This window comes from Dendropsophus ebraccatus, chromosome 9 (assembly GCF_027789765.1).
Source record: "Dendropsophus ebraccatus isolate aDenEbr1 chromosome 9, aDenEbr1.pat, whole genome shotgun sequence".
Lineage (NCBI taxonomy): Eukaryota > Metazoa > Chordata > Amphibia > Anura > Hylidae > Dendropsophus > Dendropsophus ebraccatus.
This window is the reverse complement of record NC_091462.1, coordinates 28,128,676-28,155,328: the sequence shown is the minus strand read 5'-3', so window position 1 is coordinate 28,155,328 and position 26,653 is coordinate 28,128,676. Positions and strand designations below refer to the sequence as shown.

General features: G+C 39.6%; 1 protein-coding gene across 2 annotated transcripts in view; it reads left to right on the top strand.

Moving 5' to 3' along the window:
- The window catches only part of FIGN (fidgetin, microtubule severing factor), a 133,111-nt gene that overhangs the window by 37,205 nt on the left and 69,253 nt on the right, over positions 1 to 26,653 (top strand). The window contains exon 1 of one of the 2 annotated variants that reach the window (XM_069982830.1): positions 13,012 to 13,032. The exons of the other annotated variant lie outside the window; for it this stretch is intronic. The gene's annotated coding sequence lies outside the window, so the exon portion shown is untranslated. Of the gene's footprint in view, positions 1 to 13,011; positions 13,033 to 26,653 lie in introns of those variants that run through there. 2 annotated transcript variants of the gene reach the window in all.

The following is a 26,653-nucleotide window of genomic DNA, read 5'->3' as shown; positions in this document are numbered from 1 at the left end:
CTTTTTTAAACAGCGGCCCAGTTCCTGTGTAGGGCACCGTTCTATCCCTGGCACCGGCCGGGGGTGAAGCAATGGAGGCGGGTAAGCCAGCCCCCTATGGGAGGAAACCACCGCCCCACTATGACATGCCTCCATTGGAACCAGAGGGGCAGGGTTTTCCTCCCACTGGGGACCAGCATGCCTCCAGTGCTTCACTCCCTAGCCAGTGCCTGTGAATAGAATGGTGCCATACACAGGAACCAGGCCGCGGTTCAAACAAAGGACCATGGCACCAGCTTTCCTGTCCCAGCGTTCTATCCATTCTATCCATTGTCAAAACAAATGTAACTGCTTTAAGACTTGGCTGTAGTACCAGACCCAACCAATAGATTGGTGTTGTTTTTGAAATCTTACTGTGTTCATCTCAAATAATCTTTTTAAGGGTGCAACTACACCGTATAAGTATTTGATAAAGAGCAGTTGTACCAATGGCTTTTCCATATAGACATTTTTGAAAATGTGTTTACTAGATGTAAGTGCCACATACATGTTTTGAGTGTTGCAACGTGTGTTGAGCAATTTCTCTTATTTAAAACACACATTGGTGAACAGTTAGTAGTTGGTTTTGTTGGACAACCATTGTCAGCTTATCAGTCACTTACGATGGTAATAATGTTATGACTTTCTTGGCTAGTCGTGTTTGTCGCCATACAAGTACCAATAAAGTATTACCTGTAAGGTTTGCCTCAACAGCGATCAGGTGGAGCCCAATGTACTTTGTCTCACTGACTAGTAACGCAAAATTGCATTCTTTGGTGTATACAGTAAGCATCTAGGCTATGCAGGTAGTTTATATAGAATGAACTTGTTATTTTCAGAAATAGAGCTATAGAATGTGATCTCTGGATTTCAATAGAGAGAGTCTAACAATAGATCCTGAATCGCTGGTTTCCCCTGTAGAACAGCATTACTACAGTTTGGTTGCAGGGACAGATAAACAAGGATCAGTTTCTGAGTGTAAGTGGCTGCTTTTATATACTATGTAGTATGTACAATGGATGAATATTAAATTGATGGCTCTAGTTGTTTACCATCTTCTGCACATTTTGGTCTTGCTGGGCAGCAATATGAAGAATAGATCACCTATGAAGAATAGTAACATGAATTGGAGGTCCCTGAAAGATTTTAATAATAGCCTTTTTCCTCACCAAGTTTTTGACAATACCCCTAGGAAAAGAAGTGGGGTCTAACACAGAGGGGCAGAATTTTGGTGTTTTAGGTTGCTTTGGGTGTGGTCTTAGGGTTTATTCCCACATTTCTGAAACATAGAACCATAAAACGGACAGGCAAGCGATGTACTGGTCTAGTGGACTCTATTCCTGCCCGTTTTCATGTATCGATATGTCGGGAGCGGAGAAAGTGTTTGAAACTTTCAAATTGATACATGATGACAGGGAGAGATGGAGTCTACTAGACCACTACATCACTTACATATCTGTAGGTTCTGTGTTTTATGGAACGCAGGAATGAGCCCTAAGACCACATATCAATATGATGCCGGGCGGGGATACTACAGGGCTTACCTGTCCATAGGTTCCATGTTTTACGGAACATGGGAATAAGCTCTTAGGCAGTGCCACAGACATGGCTTCAATGCCCTGTTGACAGCTATGCAGTTAGTTGGTTTAGATATTTTTATTATTATTTTATTAGGTTTTTTTTCCGTATATCACCCTCTTCTATTAGAAACAAAAACTACCGGCAAGGGAATGCACTCTGTTAAGGAGAGCCTGAATCGACAGTGCATTACTCGAAAGTGCAAAGACTACAGTATATTGCTGTCTCACGTTCCGTCCCCACGACAGAGTACTTTAGTTTTGCCTTTAGTGTTCAATTAAGAATCTTTTTTAGGGTGGATGCTTTCACTCTTTCACCTGAAATGAACTGCTTGGCCTCAGGCACATACCTCCCTCATAGAGCACATAACAACACATCTGGGCTGACAGTATATTCCTGAACCGAAAAAGTTTACTTCTGTGTGAGTATGGTGGTTCTCAGAATGGAAAACAATTTTTTAGTAGCTTGCCTGAAATGCCTATAGTAATCTCAGATGTGGCGGTCTACCTGCAGACCAAGGCTGGCATACACAAGCTGTATATTTTGGTATGAAAACAGAAGTATAAGGCGTATTGCTTTATGATAGTCATAAAAAAACTGTGCGTTGAATTCCTGTAGTTACAGTGTTACATCATTGCAAGAAAAAAAAACACACACGAGACGAGAATATGTATTATGCTCTTGTAGTTATTGTATTTTGCCATTTACCGCGTTGATTCATATTGCTGTCATCGTCTTCTTTATCGTTCTCATTATTATGACAAGAGTCCGTCATTACGTGCTGGTGCATTGTTTAATGGTTTTCTAAAATGCTGATATTGAATTCAACGTGGAAAATGGGGGGGGGGGGGGGGAACACAAGCAACATAAGTTTTTATTTTTAGCGTTTCTACATTAGAAACAATGCTCTTTAGACTAAATTAAATTTAAAAGCATTTTGCTCCACCGACTTTTTCATCAAATAAGTAGACAAAAGGAATTGTGCCGCTCAGTGAGTGACATTTCGAGATAGGACGCCAACTCAGCCGAACTGTATCTCATTAAAGGGTAATTAAATAGTCATTTTGCAGTCGGTAATCTTATGATCTCTTTACCATATTGCTGTAAATTGGCATTATATCTTCCATTTGCTATACTCCCCTCAATGTCAGGGGTACTGCCAGTGGATTACAGAAGGTGACAAGCCTTATCCTACAATAACAAACACCCTTTATGCGTGTTTTTTTTTTTTTATATGTGTAGGGGATTGTTTTTATTTTATGCTTGTTTTATACTCTTGTGTAATTTATATTGTATAGTGTCGGGGAATAGGAGCCAGTGGCATTAAATGTTTTATGAAAAAAACTGTTTATTTCCTTTTTCAGATGAATCTGCTTTCTTAAACTGTGAGCACAGATTAGCTTTTTTTTTTATTACAGACTTCACCTTTTCAATGGCTCCTTCCAAAGCCGGTTTTAATAGAAATAGCAAGTTATAAATCATATAAGCAATTACGAGGACATTGTGGGAGTAGGGCCTGGTTTGGGCTATAGCCCCAGATGTTTCTAGGCTTCAGTAATGGCCCTGCCCAGATATTTACAGCTTAATTTCTGTGTAAGTGCACTTGTCTATAAATGGTTCCTTTTTCCCACTTATAGTCATGTAAGAATGACTTCATCTACCACCACAGGAATAAAAAAAATAAAAAAAGACAATAATTACTCCTGTAAGAAAGCATTCTTTTTATTAAAGCTAGGAGAATTTGTTGTCTGTGTTTTGCAGTCTGTTTATGAATCACAAAATTATTATTATTTTTTTTTTTTTTACTCTTTAGTGTGAGGCAAATAATTGTTCTGGAATAATAAAAAAAAAAGATATACGGTATATAAAAACAAAATAACTATTTTTTATAAAGATATCACTAGAAGAAAAATACATAGTTGCCGTGTAGGTTTTGCAATCCTCTCAAGTCAACTGGGAAAACATCTCATAGTCTTCTTGGAGCTATGTACTAAACAATATTTCTAAATAAATAAAAAAAAAAAAAAAACAACAACAGACTAATGCTATACCAATATAACCTTTAAGCTATGGTCACACAATGTTTTTTTTGGGGGGGAAAATAAGGCTGTATTTTCGCCTCAAAAAACATTATGTGAATATACCCATAGGTTAATATTTCTGCCAGTCTTTTTTCAACCAAAACCAGGAATGGGTTGAAAACAGAGAAACTGGGCAAATCTTTTCATTATAATTTTGTCCTGTCAGTTCCACTCCTGGTTTTGGTTGACAAAAAGACAAAAACAGTGTGTGCCTTATAGGTGTATTTACTTTTATATATGTTTGTTGTTTATTTATATTTGAATCTGTTTATTTATTTATTTTTTCATAAATATTACAGTTTCATTTTACTTCATTGTGCGACTTTAACAATTTATTTTCTTTTTCTCTATCCATCGAAAACCTAAAAGGAAATGAAAGTAGGAAAACAGTAGCAACAGGATATGCCCCCTCGCAGTTATCATTCCTGTTGCAAAAATGATACATGTAACGAAACATTTTGGCAGTCACAGTGTTTATATTTAACAGCCGTTACGTAGATATTATATGTGACCTTTAATTATTTCCTGAAACCTCCATTAACTTTTTTTTTTTTACATTTTTTTTAGCCATGTGTGAAAATAAAGTTGTCTTAAAACGTGAACCGTATTAAGTTCAGGAGACCCCATCCAGTTCATAAATTCTCTAGTGGCCGGTGGATTTTTCATCGGGGAGGCTTCCAATAAAAATGATCTATTTTAGAAATAATATTGTTTAGTGGGTTTGAAAAGCAGCGTAATAAAATTAGACCTTCAGTCTTCTAAAGTTACTACTTAGACAGCACCCTTGGGAGGGTAAAATGGCTGCATAAGCAGATGAAGCAGACACTTGCACCGATAGATACATTTGTCAGCTCAGCTATAGATATAATGTATTCCTATATCTGTAATCCTGACACTGTTACATCCAAATCAAATCAACATGAGGTTGTCATCTTTAAGCAAATATGTTAAGTGTTGTCTTTTGTGCTCTGGATATGAAAGAAAGGGGCCCAAGGGAGACCACATCATGCAAATGGAACAAATCCCATTTCTTCTGAGCTCTGCGTCCCCCCCACACCCCCCTTCATGGCAGCTGACTGTGTTATCTTTGTGTTTCTCTCAGTGCTGACAATTCTTTCAGTGATCTAAGTTAGGGCACATTAGGAAGTGGAAGCAGCTGTCTGCGCTATACTGAGAGACGTGTTTGCTGTACTGCAAAGATGAAGGACCGCGAATCCTTGACACACTCTCCCCCCCCTCCCCCCCCCCTCCTTTACTCCAACACGATCAACATTCAGACGCATACATCGTCTGCTTGGACAGTTTTTTGTTCTGACTGACAGCATCTGGCACAGGCAAATTTAAAAAATACATATTACACCCTGCCTGGAACGTAACCGTTTTCCCTTATTAATCCCTCCGCTTTATTTAAGGGATCATTTACATTTCAATGGGAATGTGAGGCTCAATAATTGTCAATAACCATAACGTCATCAGTCACATATAGATTGTAAAAGTATACTGATAACAACACAATAGCAAATTGGTATTTTTTGCAATTTTTTTTTTTTTTTTTAAATAATGCTACCGACTTGGGCACTTATAGTATAAAATTGTACTATTAAAATAATATCTGTATAATATATTCAAATTATATATATATATATATATATATATATATATAGTTTTTTTCCTAGATAAACAATGTACTGTTATGATTTTTCCATTTTGTTATATGTAGACAGACATATAATAATAATAATTATTATTATTATTATTGCCTTCCCCCTGGATTAACACAGTAGGGTTTCCCTAGGTTGACTCTTGTCTTCTTTCAACCTTATTAACTTTGTTACTTTGTTACTATGTTATATTTCTCATGGATGTCATTTTAACTTGATTTAAATAAATTGTTGTTGTTTTTTTCTTTTTTGTTATGTATTTTTACTATTTCTATTTATTAATTATTTTTATCCTTCCATTTTTTTCTTATATTGATTGCAGATAAAAATAATGATCTAGAACTTTTTTTTTTACACAATGTACTGTTTTACGCTCTATCTCCCCTGTTTACATAATGAACACCAAGAAAAGCAAACACAACCGCACACGCTAGTGATAAAGCTATCATCATCTAATCAATACTCTGCTTCATTTCTGCATTCAATCACTTCTATACAGCAATGTATTTTTTTTTTAACCCACTCTTCCATGAACAGTTTAGTCACCTGGGTTTCCACGAGGCAGGTTATCTAGGCAGACAAGCTTGTCTGGCATTTATGTAAAAATAATAAGAGGGTTGGCTCTAGCCGTCAGATTGTGGACTTTAAGACCTAGAAATAATTCTTTCTGTGGATGTCTCCGGTTCTCCCTGTTACCAGGAAATCAAGTCCTGTATCAGCGTTCTCATCATGTGATATTATTTCCAGCAAGACATAACATAGTATCATATCTGCAACAAAACAGAGGGACGCGGCAACAGGAAAAATTAGCCAATATATGTAATAAAGAGTATTGATTTACTTGCTCAGACTCAAACATATAATTTAGGTGTTAAATGCATCATCTGGTCAAAAGAAATAGGTGGTGTGAGAAGTAGTGTTGTGCAGATGGTGTGGACTGTCTGCAGGTGATAGATTACGGGGTTCTCCACGTTGCCCCATGATTAGCTGGGAGGATTGTTGTGGAACTGTGGTGCTCCTGGGAAAGGCAGGTCTTACATGGTAGCCATTAAATTTTATGAGTTTCTATTCATTTTCATGAACTCTGATGGTGTTCCAGAGCTAAGGGTTATATTTTGTATATGGGTTCTTGATCAGGTGACCACTCACTATAATCTCAAGTTAGAGAGGTGCAGAGGTCAGTGCCTAAGTATGGGCGTTGTGACTTCTTCCAACACTGTAATAGTAAAATGCATGCTTTGGACAATGGTCTGATGGTCTTGTGATTTTTTAGGTCAATTTTTCACCCTTCTATCTATGAATAGATCCATTTTATATAGGCCCATAATGGATCCTCCTTAGAGGTGCATGGGACCTCTACTGTACCCCCAAGTACATTAAAGTTTTTTTTTTTTTTCCTGCAAATCAGACAGAAAAAAAAATGTTAAGCTCTGTCGAACTTTGCGTATACAAAGATGTATTGCCTGTTAAGCATTTTATGGACCAATGCTTCTCAATTCCAGTCCTCAGGCCTCACCAACAGGTCATATTTTGAGGATAGCCCATACAAAGAACACATGTGATCATACCTGATGCACTGAGTATAATTATATCACCTGTGAAATACTAAGGAAATCCTCAAAACATGACCTGTTGGTGAGGCCTGAGGACTGGAATTGAGAAGCACTGGTATGGACTGTACAACGGTATTGTAGAAGTCACACAGGATCAGTAAAGAGTGCTGAACCATGTCTGTGAGCCCTTGCCCTTAAAGGATATGTTATAGGTAAAAAAAAATCTTTACTGTCCTCTTTGATGCTCTGTATGTTACTACTACCTAATCAAAGAGGCATTGGAAGTGAATTTGTCAGCTGCAATTCACATTCCAGGTTGCAGACACTGTTAGATAGCTATTAGGTCAAGTAGACACACTGTACCTTTTATATATCATTCTGTGCTTTCAGAATGTAAAAATTGCTTTCATTCTCCAGAGCAAAAACTCAAACTCCTAAAATGCTGCAAGCTTGACAGCGTCCTTTCTTCACCTCCCAGCCCTGACCCTGCTTGGACTAATCTTCCAGCTGAAGCTGACTGTCAATCAAGCCGAGCCAGGGCTTGGTAGTGGAGAGAGGAAGCAGTCCAGTTTGCAGCATATTAGGGACTAGGGAAAACCTCTTTTATACTTTGCACTGATGAATAAACATGTTTTTCTCTGCTCTGGAAGCACAGACAGATATATGAAAGGTAACACATGTCTCCTTGACCTAACGGCTACCTAATAGTTTCACAGCCTGGAATGTGAATTGTAGCCAACAGATTCACTTTAATTTCACTGTTTAGTTAAACTAAATGACAAACTTGCAAAATTGGCCATGGACAGGTGCACACTGTGATTTGCACCACTGTCACAGTGAAGATATGTGCACACAGAGTGATTCTCGTGGAAAACGCTGCACACTCCCCCGCTCACCCGTCAAATAGGCTCCATTATATGCTCGGGTGGATTACGTCATCCACCCAAAGAAATGACATGTCGATTCAGCGGAATCCACCCGACCATAGAATTGAGTCTATGAATCTGGCAGAGGGAATCAGCAGCACATGGGGATGAGCTGCGGATTCCACACAGAGTTTTCTGCGAGAATTACTCAGTGTGCGTATACCCTCAATTTATGGGGGTGCAGAGCAGAATCCGCACGGCCATAAAATGGAGTCTATGCAGCCGTCAGAGAGGGAAACGGCACCGCGCGGGGATGAGTGGAGGATTCCGCACAGAGTTTTTGACAAGAATTACTCAGTTTGCATATACCTGAATATGTCGGCATCCTTTGCCATATATGCTGATTTTACCAGGCTAAATAGACCCTGCAATTGTGGCGGAGAGGGAAGCGCGAGCGCACGGGGATGAGCTGCGGATTCCACACAGTTTTCTGCAAAAAAATTCCTCTGTGTGCATATACCCTCAATTTTTGAGGGCGGACAGCGGAATCCGCACGACCCTAGAATGGAGTCTATGGAGTCGGCGGAGTGGGAAGCGGCACCGCGCGGGGATGAGCGGCGGATTTCGAACAGAGTTTTCCGCGAGAATTTCTCCGTTTGCCTATACCCGAATATGTCGGCATCCTGTGCCATATATGCTGATTTTACGAGGCTAAATAGCCCCCGCTATCGAGTCCCATTAAAACTGGTGTATAAAGCCTAAATTGTGTCACTAGGTGACTCCATATGGCCATTGAAATGAAAGTCATGTACTGCTCTCTTCCACAATGCACCTGTGATGGGGGCAAAAAAAAGCAGTGTGAACCTACCCCAAAGCTTATAGTTGCTTCATATCTATGCTACAAATGTGCATAATATGTAGTTTGTAGGAGTCTATACAGTTGTTTTTATGTATTTATTATGTTTTTAAGGAAAATAGATCTCTTAAAACTTATTCGTACTTAGACTTTTAAATAACATTGCTCTTTAGATGGTTGAAGACTTTCCCCTACACTATAGAATCCGCAACGTATTCTGAATATAATTTTCTATAATAATTCCAGGAGCTGAAATTAAGGATAACAAAAGCTAAAATATCCCTTTTATCATATTTGTCATTTTTTTTTCTGATAAATAGCCAGCGTGTGCTTGGAGAGGGTTAGAGTCTACAATTCCCCAGTGTAAAAGCCAAGGTTTATCAGTAATGCATTTAATCTGGACTTGTGTGCAATCCAGGAGCATCCATAGATCTGCTCCAATAATTACCATACCCCAAGTGGCAAGGAAAGAGGCATTTGCCTAAAAACCTGATGTCTTCATTACACAGTTTACATTTTAATTAGAAACCTGAATATTACTGGTTGACTTGGACAATTATACTTAAAAGGATGTCTTTGGGATTCAATAAAGTGAAGACAGACATCTGTTTTGCATAGTGAAAAAGACATGTGGGAGAAGCTTGCAATCAGCCAGAGCTGAAAGGGAAGGACAAGGAGCTTCTCTCATTTTATTAAATGGGTATTCCAGCAAATAAAAATGTATTTTTTTTTTATTTTATTTTATAATAAAGTTATATAACTTTGTATTATATCTTAAGAAAATGTACAATTAATTTTTTTTTTTTTTTTTTACATAGCCCCAATTGCTGTGCCAGGAACTGCAGGGCTGCTCAAACCCTCATGCAGACATAGTTACATAGATGTCTTTTCTTATGCATATTAGCATTAGAATAGACATTACAGTTGGGGAAGCTCCCTGTGTGAATAGCACTGCAGCTACGGCAGAGTGAGCAGTAATTGGCTGTTATCTTCACTTGCTTTCCTTCATTTATGCAATTTTCCTGACACTGACAGCTTACCCAAGTCTAATGTCTATTCTAATGCTAACATGCATTAGAATAGACATTAAGGTAGGCTCACAATGGGAATCAATGCATGCAGTAGTGCTAGTAATTTGTAGCTGTGCTGGAACAAGGGTTTCAGCAGCCCTGCAGTTCCTGATACAGCCACTGGGGGCAACAGAGGGGCTGTGTCACCTCTAACCCAACAGAGTGCAGCATCACTCATAACCAACAAGAGGTGAGAAGAGGCATAAGGTTCAGTACTAGAGATGAGAGCAACTTGAACATGCTTGAGTCCGATCATTATGTGTTTGAACACCGGTGGCAAAAGAAGTTGGAGGCAGCCCTAAGGCTGCCAGGAAAACATGGATACAGCCATAGGTCACGTTCACACCACGTATATTTTCATTAAACAACGGCCATTTTTGCAGGTTTACAACAACGGCCATTATTTAATGACAGCAGCCGATCACTTTAATTACTATGGAATCTCGACAGGAGTGTATACACACTAAATACACTCCGGCTGGGATTACATGCAGCCACACAAAAAACTGACTTGTCAATGGACTTTGCAGACAATGTAAAGTACGGCTCCGGCCGGACTTTGCATTGTCTGCAATGTCTGCAATGGCTAATTTGCCGTACCGGCCAGGGTGAACTACACAAACAGTGCCAGTTCTATGACATGATGACATGTATTTGTGAACTATTCACACACACAAACACACACACACACACACACACTGAGAAGGAACACTATCAATATACAGTATAACATTCTATTAAAAAAACAACAACAAAACTAGTTGTGAGGTTTGATCTTAAAAGTGGATCCCCTATATCTGCCAAATTGTATAAATTTGTGTGAACCTGAATGTATATTTATAAAAAGATTGATACTTTTAGTCACAATATTTATCATTCTTTGAGTGAGGGGGAAAGCATTAAATGATATCTCTGGTTTGAATGTGTCTGGCCCTAAAGCTACAGAAGAGCAGCTGTGTGGAAATCAAATATCATACATTATGTAGCCTATTGATAAACGCCGGTCTATAGTTTGCCTTTGGAGTGCAGCCTACAGACTCTTGTAAAATATTCTCTATCCTGTTTATAGGCTGGAGGGAATTCTATTTCCCTCAGGCTTGCTTGCTTTAGCTTTGCTTTACTCCTGCTTACAGCAAAAGCAGTTTTGCTATTCAAAGTATTTTAAGGAACTGCAAATTATGCAATTCTCTAATAAATTATGGAGAATCTACAAGTGTAAAAGGTTCCATGTTCCATGGTGAAGGGCATGGTTTTCCAGGACTATAATATTCTTAAAGGAATTATTAAGGTTTAAAACACATAGCTGCTTTCTTTCAAAAACAGTGCCACCCTTGTCCCCAGGTTGTGTGTGGAATTACAAATTACCTCCATAAACTTGAATAGAACAGAACAGCAATACCACACACAAACTGGGGACTGAGTGGCCATGTTTTTGTAATTCTGGATAACACCTTTAACACTTTTAAGGTAGCTGTACACATTGGATTAAGGAGAACGACCTAAACAAAACATCTATTATTCAGATTTAAAAAGATCATTTAGCTGACCAATGCCAGAGCTTCCTTATCTGAAATAAGTTTGACATTTTTTTCAAACAAATAATTATTTTGGAAAATAACGTTCCCATAATGTTTCCTGAGAACTCATGGGTTATGTGTCTTTCACCCACTGTAACTGATTGTGTATGGCCAGTTTTCACAAATGTAACAGCCACTATGGGCTAAAATCATTTTGGGGTCACACAGACCTTGTGTATCTTTTGGATGTATTTGTGTTCGGGAAAAATAAAGGATCATGATTTTACGAGCTTGAGTGCTACGGAAACTTTTATATTGGACTGACTGATTGTGCTGAATGTCCAGCAAGCTCCTGGACTTTGTTTTCACCGCTCCGGATCCTATAAGACACTCTCTTTGCAAGGTATGAACCACAATTATTGAAAGAGCATAATTATGGTTGAGAGGTGAACCTACTCGTTTACTTTTAGACCCCAAATGCGTTGGATTTTAATAGCCCTCTTGTTTCTTCTACGTGTTATGTGTTATTGAATTCATTGTGATAAAGCTAAGTTCACAAAATGTAAATTTTCAATAAATAATGGAAGTTGCAACACCACCCACTGTTTATTGAAAATTAAAATAACATTGTGTTCTATAGAGTTCAACCCGGAGTGTATACACTCTGTATACACTCCGACCGGGACTCCATGCGGCCGCTTAGAAAACTAACATGTCAGTTTTGTGCGGCTGCTATTCATTGAATAGTGGCCGCACAAATTGACAGTGCAATGTAAAGTGCGGCTCCGGCTGCACTTGACATTGTCTGCTAAGGTGATTTGGAATGCGGGCACACCCGACTGCGCCCGCATTCCAAACTAAAAGAATTGAAGCTCATCCAGTGGGTACTGCCGTACCAGCCAACGTGAACTTCACTGACAGCGGCCTTTCTGAGACACGGCCATGTCACAGAAAGGCCACTGTCTTACTAAATGTGAAACCGGCCTTAATTTGTGTGGTTGCATGTGTACAACGATTGTTCATCAGGCAGTTGCCTACAGTTTGACAATCAAAAAATTACAGTACTTCTGTGTATGGCCACCATTAGTTAGTTTATCAAGATCCAAGGAAGGGAGATGCTAGGACTCAAACCCCTATGGATTACATGTTGAGGGCCTAGGGACAGTGTAACAGTCCCCATAATAACCTTTTCTGTTTCCAATGTTCAGGAGATACCAAATGTTGTTCTATCAGATAAGCTTGCAGTGGCTTTAGAACATGATCCATATGTTCTCTTTTTTGTATGTGTTACTTCTTTGGCTTAGCTATCTGAGATTCTCATACAAAGGAGTGTGCAGATAAAGCAAGACAATGTTGATAGAAGGTAGTCAGATGTTTCGCAGGTTGCATAGCTTTAAATTAATTGGAAATCTATTCAGGTAAATTGGATTACTCATTAGGCTATTACCATGGTAAAACGTCAAAAGAACTTGGCCATAGGAGCAATGTGTGATATTTATGACACTAGTCACTAGGAGTAGATAATAGAGGTAGAGTGTAGATAACACTGTTTATATTTCTTATTCTATATACAATACTTTTTTTTAAAGGTGTTGTCTGAAGATTACAAATTATATATGGCTGGAGCTATACAAATTACAAAAGAAGTGTTACTCATCCTTCCTAATTCCATGCAGCTGCCTTTCAACTGCCTCACTCAGCCAATCATTGACCACAACCGTATCCTGCCTTCTGCAGTGATTGGCTGTTGCTGTGAGGATGAAGCATCACAAACAAAAAAACAGTAATAAGCAGATAGGACTCCGAATGGAGGCTGTGGGGGATTGGGGAAGGTGAGTACACTGATTTTTATTTAATTTAATTCTTAGACGACTCCTTCAATCATTGTTAGAATCAATCAGTTTTAACAATACCTTTTTCTACCTGTGAAGGAAGTCTGGCGCACAACCAGTTTTATGGCTATTCAGCAAAGTAGAAAATACAGTGGCACTCACCGAATCCATAAACACAATGTTTTATTTCAGGTCAGATACAGAGCAACAAACAAGTGCATTCCACAAGAAGAACGATGATTGTTTCGCGCTACTGCGCTTCGACTGGCTCATTGGCTGAGCCAGTCGAAGCGCAGTAGCGCGAAACGATCGTCGCTGTGGATGATCCATATCCACAGTTATGTTTATTTTTTAGGTACCTAAAAAGTAACATGTAGGCCATGATTCATATGAAAACTATCCACCTGGATCTCTGCCAGGCAGAGAATGGCAATGCCAATTAAGCTGCTTGATTCTTATTAAATACCACATATATGGTTTGCAATTGTGAAGAATCCACTGACTATAGATTTGCAGTCGACCTTCCTCCACTGACGACGTTGCGCTGCTGTAAATGATAAAAATGTTATTATTTTTAGTATGACCTCAGTCAACTTCCCATGTTTGCATTTCCCTGCCTTCTGTCTCATTTATTTCTACGTTAATGTGGACGCTTTACAGATCTATTTGTTAATTGCGCATTGATGTTGCTATTTGAACACGACTAAAAGGACTTCGAGTCGCTCAGTATGTACCTGTCAGCGTGGCTGGGCTGTAACTACTCCCAGTAGAGATGGCTCAGTGGCAGCAGAGGTGCCAGTCAGTGACCACTCCTGAGTCAGCAGCATGTCGACTGCTTGAACTGCGCGACAGTCACTCATTCAGCCTCTTCCTCCCGAGGGGCAACTGTCCTCCACTTCACTGTGACCCATCTGTCTACTGTGCTCAAGATCTTGAAATGCACCACATTGGTGTGCAAATTCAAATCCCAATTCCTACAAGCAGAACTCAGATTCAAGATAATGAGTTGGAGATACAAAGGGTCAATGCACTTTTGATCTACTGTGTGAACCTATAACACAGACTCGCTTGTGCATTAATTTCCATAGTTTTGTATTTTTTTGTGAACATTATAAAATAGCTTAGGTCTTTTATGATGACCTTACAAAAGCAGAATTTAACCAAAGGTGTATTTTCGAGTACAGCCAGCTAAGTGTCTACTTAGCAGTAGTCGTTATTCGATGCATCTTAGGTTTTGTATAGTGTTTTTTTGTTTTTTTTTATTAATTTTTTATAAAAAAAATATTTTAAATATATATTTTGTTTACATATCTTTTACGTTCCGTTTTAAGCAGATTTTATAGATTGCAGTGTTTAAGTTTGTGTCATGGCATGATCAACAGTTATAGAGGCTGTGTGGCAGGAACCTAAAATTATAGTAAGCATTACATTTCTCCCTAATCCTTAAAGTGACTCTGTACCCACGATCTGCCTTCTCCAAACTGCTTGAACCTTCAGATAGCTGCTTTTAATCCAAGATCTGTCCTGGCGTTCGTTCGCCAGGTGATGCAGTTATTGTCCTAAAAAAAATACTTTTAAACTTGCAGCCCTGAGCCAAACTGGCATGGCCTAGAGTGTCTGTGCATTAAACAAGCACAACCTCTGTCCCTCCTCCCCACCCTCCTCATCATTAGGAATGCTCCAGGCAAGTTTTCTACTATTCATCACCTGTGTGAGCACGGCACATGGGCTGGATCGTTAAGGCACCTGTGCAGTGTTCAGACAAGTGAGGAATAGAAGAAAATCTGCCAGGGCTTTTCCTAATGGTAAAGAGGGTGGGGAGGAGGGATGGAGAGGCGGTACAAGGTTAGGGACATAGACACTCGAGGCCATGTCAGTTTGACACAGGACTGCAAGTTTAAAAGTAGTTTTTTAGGACAATAACTACATCACCTGCCGAACGGACCCCAGGTCCGAAGGTACAAGCAGTTTGGGGTAGGCAGATTGTGGGTACAGAGTCTCTTGAACATCTTTTGTTCCAATGCCCGCTGAATCCTCTGATCCTCTGATCTCCACATCCTGGTCATGTCTGGATATGCAGGAAATGAAATACCCACTCAGCCAATCACTGAACACAGAAGGGACCTGCCTCAGCCAGTGATTGGTATCTAAGTAACTAGGTTTATGTTAATATTTGTTTATCTAGAATTCCCCTAAAAAAAAAATCATAACCTTGACCTCTTGAAAATCTTGTTAATTGTAACTACAACCAGTTAACAGATGGGAATAGTTTTTGTTTTTATTTTGTTTCTTTGATTTTTACTAGGTGTTTTCTATTATAGTGTTTTGCTAGTTATAGACTGTGCAGATCTTTAAAATAATCCCTGAACAAGTGGAAAATATGAGCTTCCAAGCACCATGGATGGATATAGGCTATAGTATATGCTGGGAATTTGGATCATGGCAAAAATATGTGCATATGTGCAGCAGTGCTTTGTTTTATGTACAAAAAAAAGTATATATATATTATAAATAAATAAATAAATATATATATATATATATATATATATATATATATATAAAAGGATATATTTAATATGTAAAATGGTGCATAGATCTGATATAGGCAATGTAGAGACACAAGGGTGTTACATTTACTGACATGACAATATGAAGTCCAGCAAGTGTTGTGTAAGGTCTTATTCTTAATAATGTGGCCTGTGCACCTTACACGGTCAACACCAGACTGTTGCCTCAGCAACTGTGAAACATGGAAAGCAGTTGCCTTTGCAGGAGAGTAGGCCTGGACAATTCCTTTAAGGAATGCTAAAGCCTTTTCTGCCAATTGACGACTGACAAAACCTGCAGAAGTACAAGCAAGTAAAAGTGGGGATTCCTTTTGTGAGTCCCTACACCATAACTTTGGTCAGCCGTATAGATTACTTTTTCACTTAAACATTGGGTATTCATACAAATGAGTTTTCACCATAGTTCAGTTCATAGCAAGAAGTAACTTCATAATCTCCCCGCTAAACTTTTTGCAATACTTGTGAATGTTCTATATCTAAAATAGTGTTAACAGAATCCACAGGTGAGGTTTCTGTTTGGTTATTAATTTACAATTCCTGATCGATATTGGCTTAATGATTACACATTGGCTGTCACTGTGTGTGTTTGCTGTGATTGCAGAGATATCCTTCATGGAAACTGATGATGATAATAGTGAGTGGGGGCATTTTCATGATATCTTAAAAGTGAACAGAAGCCAAAGATGCTTCTCATTCCACAACCACAAAATGCCTAACTTTATTGCCTTTAAGTGTCTCGAAATTCAGGTTCTTGTGTTTTCTTAGGTTTAGCACCAGTGTGTCTATGGAGACAGAGAGACCATGGATCTAGTTATTTAAAGGAGAAGTCTGGCAGACTCTAAAATGCTGCCGCCGGCAGGGGCATGGTGGAAGTTTATTACAAGTACTGACCTACCTCTCCCCATGCCCACTGTGAGCATCGGGGCCGGATCTCCGGAACTGACACGTCATAACTCGGATAATGAACTGGCCGCTCAGCCAGTCAGTGGCTGCGGTGGGATGCCGCTCCAGTCACTGACTGGCTGAGTGGCCAGTCCATCATCCGGGACAGGTCTTTTCCCCCGAATTGATAGTAAAGGAAAATCCCAGCACTCACCAAATTCTTTAGTGTGCTTTTATTGTGGTATCACATCATACAGGTATTTGCAAGGAGGACTAAGCGTTTTGGCTTATGGCCTTCGTCGTCATATACCTGTATGATGTGATACCACAATAAAAGCACACTAAAGAATTTGGTGAGTGCCGGGATCTTCCTTTACTATCTGCTGGGACTATTGCCTACCACGAGCACCACCTCTACTGCACAGTGCCGTCCTATTCCTATATCATTTTCCCCCAAGTTGTGACATCATCACAACTCAGGGGGAAAGGCCTTCCGGTGGGGGTCCCATGGCCGGCCACACTGCTCACCCTGGCACGGGGAGAGATAAGTAAGTAATCAGTTTTCCCCCTGCCAATGCCGGCTGCAGGATTTTATAATTCGTTGGATTTCTCCTTTAAGGTTCTGTTGATATTTGTGTTTATGGTAACTCTTATAAACAGTAACTATAAGGAAATACAAAATATCTAGCAATATGGGCCCTTACTTTCACTAGCTATACACACAAGAGAAAGTCCTAAATGAGTGTTGATACAACTAAGGGTCCTATTACACGGAGCGATTTTTAACAATTAACGATAAACTATCGCAAACGAGATTGTTTGTTTATCGTTAACCTGAAATCGTTTACCATATTACACAGAACGATGGTCGTTAGTTACGATCGTTATTGCGATCATTACTATGATCGTTTATTCCTTCTGATCTCAGAAAAACAATGAACAATGTGCTATTACACTGAACGATTAGTGAAAAAATTTGGTTCAGATCTAAATCCTATAACGACATACGAACGATTTTTCGATCGTTGTCTGCAATTACACAGAACGTTTATCGTTTAAATTTGAACGATATAATCGTCCCGTGTAATGGTGCCCGAATTATCAGACTCAACTGATAGATCTCTTTTGATTGGCAGACAGATGATCAGTTGAATTTTTTCAACCATCTCCACCATGGCAGATCACACTTTCAGTAGATATACTGTAAGTCTACTGTTGGCCATAGTGAATGGTAATCTGCCTATAATTTACAGACTATGGTTGAGTGTAATGGCCCAAATCAGCAATTATATTATCTTATGTATATGACTACGACTTAAAATGGGGTCTGTTAAGTTCCGTCAAAGTCTCCTTCAGTTTGATGGGAAGCATACTCGACAAAATGTTGGATGAAGCAAATAGACACATATGATAGCTGTTAACCAAATGCTGGTTTATCCAGCAGCAAACTTTTCTTATCACCCCATATACCTCATAAATGCCTAGCTCAGCCAAGTGTTTATGTTTTCATGACATTTGAAAGATAGGACACTTGAAATTTTGCATAACGGATTCCTCTTTTTCTCTTTATGTTATGTTGGGGGGCCGTCATACACATTACATGGCTGGCCAATCCTGTGCAAACCTTCGGATTTGTCTAGCACATATATAGATAATGTGAGTGGCAAGCTTAAAGTGTACCTGCTGGTAATAAAAACTTTTGACATGTTCTATGGTCTCAGTCTGAGTATGTTTTACTACTGATGTGAACAGAGACTTACTGTACATAATATACTTAAAGTATGAAGATGGACATGATGATAAACTAAAAGTACAAGTAGGGCCAAGACCTTGACAGAATTTGTCCACGTTCTGACAAAGCAGTTTTGGTGCGTCGGGCTTGGATAGCCAGGGGATATCTGAGTACAAGCCACTTTTGACTGTGTTAAGGAGTTAATAAAGGTCACGAGTAGTGTGTGACAGCTGACAGAAATAGGACAGGGATGAAGATTAACAAAAGCAGGAATATTCCCAGCTGCTGCCATATCTACATGGAGTATGTATGCCTCAATGGACGTATATACCTATACAACATAATAAATATGCACCACCTAAAATCCTACCCCAGTGGTACCGGATAGGACCTAGCTAGCCAAACATTGTGGATTATATAACAGATATAGAAAACTATAAACTTGTTTCTTAAAGTGGAAAACTCTAATTAAATTACGGGAATATATTTTTTAAGAACAAGTGCAGGATTACTGGGCTTTCCGGATGTAAAATGTTTGCCTAAGACAGTGACACCTATAAAATGTTGACCCCCTTTGAAAAGTTTACCCCCACTCCCATCTAGATCAGATTTTTTTTTTTACTGATGGAAAACCAACCTCTTGGAGAACCATTTAAAAAAAAAATTACTGTAACTTTCAGGGGCAATCTCAAATTGTATAGCGTGTGTTTAGGGAGGTGTATAGAATTATAGTATGTACTGAATATGACCGATTTACATTTTTTACATTTTTGAAGTCTTGGACCTTAACTCTCGATTCATATTTTCACAGTTTTGTTCTATATTATATGGATTGTACTATATGATGATATACGTAAATATTAAAGACGAGCGACCCTCGAGCATGCTCGAGTCAATCCGAACCCGAATTTTCGGCATTTGATTAGCGGTGGCTGCTGAACTTGGATAAAGCCCTAAGGCCATGTGGAAAACATGGATATAGTCATTGGCTGTATCCATGTTTTCCAGACAACCTTAGAGGTTTATCCAGGTTCAGCAGCCCCCGCTAAACCAATACCGAACGTTCGGGTTCGAGTCGATCCGGTTCACTCATCTCTAGTAAATATATATAGGCATATTTTTTCCTGCCCCCAACGCTAGACAAACTCTCCAGCACATACATGTCTATAATGTGCACTGGGGCTCATTAGGGCATGCTAATCCATATTACAGTGTTTTCCAGTATTAGAGTTGCCGGGGAACCAGAGTGCATTGAGTCTGTGCATTGTCTAGCTACACCTATGTGAGTCGCCATGTAATTGCACTGTAAAACTGGATGCAGTATGCCGTTCCTCTGCATCAAAATTCACTGCTGATAGACCTGTAAAGAAGTAGTGTATGTGCCCGAGCTGACCACTTGGTTAGAAATTCAGCTTATTTGCTGTGACAGCCAGCTAGAAAACACCAGCCGCGATTATGGTACGTACCAGCGAATCTATATACTTTGCTTTTGTCCGTGGTGTTAATGTGCAATTAACTCAGGCTCTACCATAACCTTGATAATGTTCCTCTTCTAGACTGCACACTTTTTTTTTCCCCTTTGTAATAACGTAGGGTATAGCAAAAACCCTTCAAGCAAAACAAAGCAATCGTTTCATTTTATCACCTCAGCGAAAAGTATCAGGTGGTCATCTGGCCCTCATCGACGGCTAAAAATGAGCCACATTGTGCTGCTTAAAATCTTCCATTTACTATCCTATAGCTTTTGGAGTGAATATATAGCTATGAATGTAATATTACAAAATTTTCATTGTTGTATTTTTGCATGTTTTTGAAAAAAATAAATAAATATATATATATATATTATTATTATTATTATTATTATTTCGTTTTTCTGCTCTTTGACTTGAGTCCTATATTTAACTTGCTTATTCGTTTATACTGGGTCTAATTACAAATCTCCTGTCACTAATCCTTTACAAAGAAATTAGTAAAATTATGGCCCCAGACTTGAGAAATTAAATACAAGCCTTAAATTGGATGCTTTTTTTTTTTTTTTCCTCTTCCCATTGATACTGCTGTAGGATCTTATATTTATCCTAGCGTCAGGCATTTATCATTACACACAAACAGACAAAATGTAATTTGTACCTGTCTTAATGAAAAATGTTAAATATGCCCTTATCGCTCCAGCCTTTCAGCTACTGTTTATTTAGACTTGTCTCTACATCACCTCCTTATATATTGGAAGACAAAGGCACATCCTCTCATAATTCCACAGTGTTATCTTCAGGGAGAGGTAGTCTTAAGCTTGGGCAATAGTAAACCTTAAACGGTTAGAATATCTGTTTTTTGCAGCCTAAGATATAAATTGTAAATAAAAAGAGCCAATAAAAAATTATAAAAACATCTATACATGTGTGAATGTTTCACATGTAATATCACCATAGATCTAAAAAAAAGGGGGAAAAAAAAAAAAAAAAAAATATATATATATATATATATATATATATATATATATATATATATATATATGCATATGCGCCAATGCTTGTTAATGACCACACTGCCTGCATGCCCCATCATGACAAGTTGGAAGTTAGTGCTGTAAATAGTCCCTCTTTACAAACATCACAGATCTGCTATTAAACATTGCTTTGTGGTTCTACTGAAAACTATATATGCTGCCCAGCATGTGAAACACAATCCCTCCTAAGACAGGGGAAAAAGGAGGGAACCTTCTAAAGCAGACATTATATATATATATATATATATATATACACACACATGTTATATAAACGTGTTAATAAGAAAGGTGCATTTGCATGCTTGTTTGCAGTAATTTTAGTGCACACTTATATATACTGTTGCTTTTGTACATGCTATATAAAATGGGATCTTTTCAGGCTGTATTTACATTGTGGCAGTTTTTTTATTTTTTATTTTTTAACTTTTTTTGAGTACATTGTTAAATATTTTACTGTCATTGTTAAAAAAATCACATGGCAACACCATTATGTGTGCACGCAACTGGAGAAGGGCGAACTTGCAAGCTGGGGTTCGTCCAAACTTAATTGCTTACTGGTGGCTGAAGAAGTTGGATGCAGCTCTATGGCTGTATGGAAAGCCTGGATACAGTTATAGGCTATGTTCACATGATGCAAGGGACCGGCCATTCCTTGACCCGGCTGGGTCACGAAACGGCCGGTCTCTGCAAAGATAATCCCAGCCGGTACTTAAGTACTCCCCCGCGCACCCCCACATCAGAACTTCTCATAGCACACAATGAAGCAAGCAATCGGAGCCGCTCGCTTCACTGTGTGAACTGACAGGTCTTTCTGCGGGCGCAATTCACTGAATTTCGGTTGCAGAAAACTGACATGTCAGTTTTTTGCGGCGCAGCAAGGGATCCCAGCCGGAGCTTATACTATGTGTGTACGCTCCGGCTGGGATCCCATAGAGGAACATGAGGCTAGTCGATGGCAACAACGACTGTGCTTTTATGTAGTGTGAACATAGCGTAAGCTATAGACTGTATCCATGTTTTCCAGGACTCCCTAGGGCTGCATCCAACTTCTTTAGCCACCGGTAATCAAGTTCAGAGCATTTGGGTGAACCCGGGTGTGCTCGAGGTTTACTCTTGAGCAAGCATGTGGAATTCTTGAAAGCACAACTAGATTGCACATAATTTTTTCAGCTTTATCTTGTGCAGCCCAGCATGAGAAACACAATCCTGAGAGAGAGGGAGCCATGGACTAGTGGAGGTTTAAGGCATGTGATGTGTGATATCCTTTACATAATAGAGTAAGGTTTGTAGTACACAGATAAACACCAATAGTCATGTGTGGGCATTTCAGGATGGTTAACTGTGGCTTCTTAGCTCTCCACTAAGTTCATTCATGAGGGTGTTTGGTCACAGTTACTAGCTTAGGGCATATTCACATAGGTAAGTTTTGTGTTGTACATATTGATGTCATTCTGGCATTAATACGTTGATCTGTAACTAGGGGGTGACTGGGAAGAGTTGGCACTTGAAGGCTGAAGCACCTCAACAACTAATGGTGCAAATATTGTAGAGTAAAAGATGGAATACAGGACACAAGCAAATGTGCCATTATCCTTCAACAATATATAGGTGTTATTGGTCCGTATTAGAGCCCTATTACACAGAGAGATTCAGCCGATTATCGAGAACGATCAGCCAGTGAAACGATCCTTAGGTCCACACCTAAAATCATCAGGCATCGGACGTGCACCGCTACGTGTAATGGTGATGAGTGGCCGACGGCTGATGATTGTAGTATACAATAATAAAATATTAACTTACCTTATAACATTCCTGTGTCCTCTGAGGTCTTCCCTGCAGTAGCGGATTACAATAGGTCCTTTTCGGGCGGTACTTTCAGTGGTATACCGTCTCTTGGCTGCCATGATTTGCTAAAAATAGCAGCTTTTTTTTACCAATTTTGCCCAAGTCAAGGCATCGTGATATTATCTACCCTGTACTATGAACACCATGCTAGTGCTGCCATAGTTACAGTGTAGTGGGGGGGCCCAGGCTTGGTAAACAGCCCAGGGCCTATGGTAAAGTTAATCTGCCCCTGCTTCCCTGCTGTCTGCAGATCTGCTTTCTGTTCCAGTCTTTGCACTGACAGGCTGTGGTCGCTCAGCCAATCACTGGCTGAGACAGGATACTGGCTGCTTAGCCATTCACTGGCCACGGCCTGTCAGTACAGAGACCGGAGAAGAAAGCAGAGCTGCAGACAGCAGGGAAGTCTTCTGAGGACATTGGGAAATGTGGTAAGGTGAGTTAATACTTTATTATTTTACACGAAAGGCAAAGGCTGCACAGGCATCGCTAATGATGTCCATACAGCCCTTATAGCCCAGATAGTTGGCCTGTGTAATAGCTCAGTAATTGAGAGCCGATTAAACAGATTGGCACTTGTTTACAGTTTATTATCGGGTTGTCTAATAGGACTCTTACACTCGCCTGAGTGGGTTACACTGGGACGGACAACACTGCTGTCGGCACTGAACCATATGGCAGGTAAGAATCCCCAAACCAGGATCAGTGAAGCCTGTAGGGAGATAGTATAAATGGGCAGCAGATTTGCACCATCTCTCTAGCAACTTTTCAAGGAGTGATCTCCTAAAGCAGAGCATGTCCATGTTTTCAGTGTGGAGAAGGGAATAAGCCACTGCCGGACACTGTCAGCAACATATTTCTTTTGGGAACAAAGGATTGGATATCTAACATGCCTAGTCCTTCTTTCACCCCAACGTCTGCTTTTGGAGGGATAAGTCTAGTCTTCAAACACCTTTAATGGTGGGATGACCCTTATGTGGCCATGAGAAAGGGAGAAAGCTTGGGCAACCGCACGACCTACCGAATTTTTCTATTTTCTTTATATATTTGCAGCTAAAGCAGATTATAGGTGTTGGGGAGTCCTGCTGGATTTCTTGTTTCTATTTGAGTGTTTGTTATTGGCTGAGTACAGGCTCAATTGTTGGGGAGAACATATACTCTTATGTGCCAGCTTGGTGAATGGGGCTGGTGTTCAGTTTTATGGATTGTGTATATTATGTGTGTCTATGTCTCCAGCATCTACTTTTTAGGTGAGCATAAAAAATTACTTGTTTATATGCATTTTTGGGTGAATGCACGTTACATGGTCCCTGTAAGTTGGGCACACAAATTTATAATTTTTATTTATTTTGAGTAGAAGCATCACGTTTGGGACAATGCTTAAAGTAACTCTGTTCCCACAACCTGCCCCCCCTACCCAAACCGCGTGTACTGTCGGAAAGCAGTTTTTAATCCAAGATCTGTCCTGGGGTCGGTTTGGTGATGCAGTCATCGTCCTAAAAAACAACTTTTAAACTTGCAGCGCTGTGTCAAATTGGTGTGGCCTAGAGTACCCGTGCCCTAGGCCTGCACCGTCTCTCCACCCCACCCTCTTCACAAATAGGAATGCCCCTGGCAGGATTTCTCCTAATCATTATTTGCCTAAACACTGCCGGTCCCCCAGGACTGAACTTGGTACAAGCAGTTTGGGGGGGTGGGGCAGATTGTGGATACAGAAACATAGCTGCTTTATTCTAGAATCAGCACCTCTCCCATGCTCAGTTTGCTTATGCAGCTCAGTTACATTGAAGTGAACACAGCTAAATTGTAATACAACACACAACCAAAGAGCAGGTGCTGCTTTTTGCAAGGAAGTAGCTGTGCTTTTTTTGCATCCTTGATAATCCCTTAAAACATATACACCATGAGACCAAATCTATGACCAATAACCTCTGTGTGACTCAATATAAAATCTGAGAAACTCAGAAGTACCATATATCATTAGCCAATAGCGGTTTATGGACACTATATTGTGGATCAATACAACACAGATCTCTAATACAGCCAGCTACCCTTAGCTAGTGCTTGGATTATAATGTAGACACTCCTGTAATCTAAACTATCTGTTTGAGTAGTTTTACCAGTCAGATTACTTTTGAATTGAATGTAAATAAAAATAAACTAATGTTGGCAATGCAGAATGGTTTAAAAAAGGAGTTACTCACCTGGTAATTCCTGATACTGCTAATGTGATGATGCCCAGGTCCCTACCTATGTTGACTTGGTGGTATACATCTTGACACAAGGAAATGGCCACCATTCTGGCCAGTGATTGGCTGAGTGGATACTTCCTGTATGTGAAAATAGAAAACAGGAAGTGGCGATCAGTAGACCTGGGCACCATTAGGCAATAACAGCAGTGGGGATTGGAAGGATGAGTAAACTTTTTTTTTTTTTAACCATTTAACCAATTTAACCATTTGTTACATATTTGCATATCCACAGTCACTGTTATTGAATGTTCAAGAAAAGGACTTAGAAAAAATGAAGCATAAGGTGCATAAACATCCTGGCCAGGTGGGCAAGGGGGCATAGGCCATCTCCTGTGCCCGATTTACCATGTCCATCAGCTGTACATCATTATGGTAATGTACCTGAGCTTTTATAGGGTCCTTTTCCACACACAGATATCTGACAGATATTTGAAGCTAAAGCCAGGAATGGGAAGAAATCTCAGTCTTTCCTTTATGGCCTGTTCTCTGTTCATAGTCTGTTCCTGACTTTGGCTTAAAAAATCTCTCAGATATCTGTGTAAAAGGATCGATAGATTTGTGAAAATGCTTCAGGTATACTAGGATTTATTGGGAGGCGTGCACCTCTCATAAATCTGGTGCAGGACACAGAGGTGGATAATTAGTTAAAGGGGTTATCCAGTAAGGTAAAATATATGTTGAACCATCCCCCTTCTGGAGACTAACAATTCATTCCAGACATGTCATCATCTTTTTTTTTCAGTCTCCCCCACTTCTGAGCTGCTGCTTTCTGCTGAAGACACAAAAATCTGTGTGTCTTCCCCTTCTCCCCTCTCGCTTTCGAGACAGCATATGTAAACATGTCCCTGGCAGGGTCTATCTGCAAGATTGTAGTTTGTTTTTAATGCTGGGAGGGTTAATCTGAGGTCAAGTTGCTGACGAACTCACTCACCCAACATTACAAAGTTCCTGCAAAGTTGTTTACATCAGCCATTTCCGAAGGGAGGAAGGGGGGAGGGGGTTAAGAGCAGAGATAGACTGAACAGCTCAGATACAGTTTTCTATGTCTTCAGCAGAAAGCAGCTGCTCCTAACTGGAGGAAGGAGACAGAAAAGGTAAAGGCATGTATGGAATGAATTATTAGTCTTTAGGAGGGGGGATGATTCAACAGAGGGATGTCAAACTCACGCCCTCCAGCTGTTGCAAAACTACAATTCTCATCATGCCTGAACAGCCAACGCTAAAGCTTTGGCTGTCCAGGCATGATGGGAATTGTAGTTTTGCAATAGCTGGAGGGCCTGAATTTGACACCTACGATTCAATATATATTTTACCTAAGCAGATAACCTCTTTAAGACTAACCACCTGGGTGTGGAGATTCGCTGGTCTTGATAAATCCCCCTATAGTGTTAAAACATTTGAAATGTCATGGAACTGAATTAGACTTTCTGTATCAAAGAAAAAAAAAAAAACACCAAACTGTGGGTAACACTCTCTAATAGAAGACGAGATATGGTGGTCAACATCGTAGAGCTGCCACCTGTCCTGTCCAATAAGGCCAGAACAATCCTCCGCCAGTGAAAGCACAGAGTATAAAAATAGTATTATGGTATAGGAGACAGTATAACACTCTATATTCTACAGTATCATTCTCCTTCTGTTATTCATTTTCGCGTCTTGTAGAAGCTTTTCTTTGTTCATGTTCCCAGGGAAATGAGGAAAGTGCATTAATAGCTGAAGTCTTTCTTGCCGGCCTCGGAGTGTTATTACTGTGATCCCTTCCAGACATAAACACTTTTTTTTTTTTTTTTGTTAAAACAAAATTCACATTTATAATAGAAATTATAAAAGGATTGTCTTT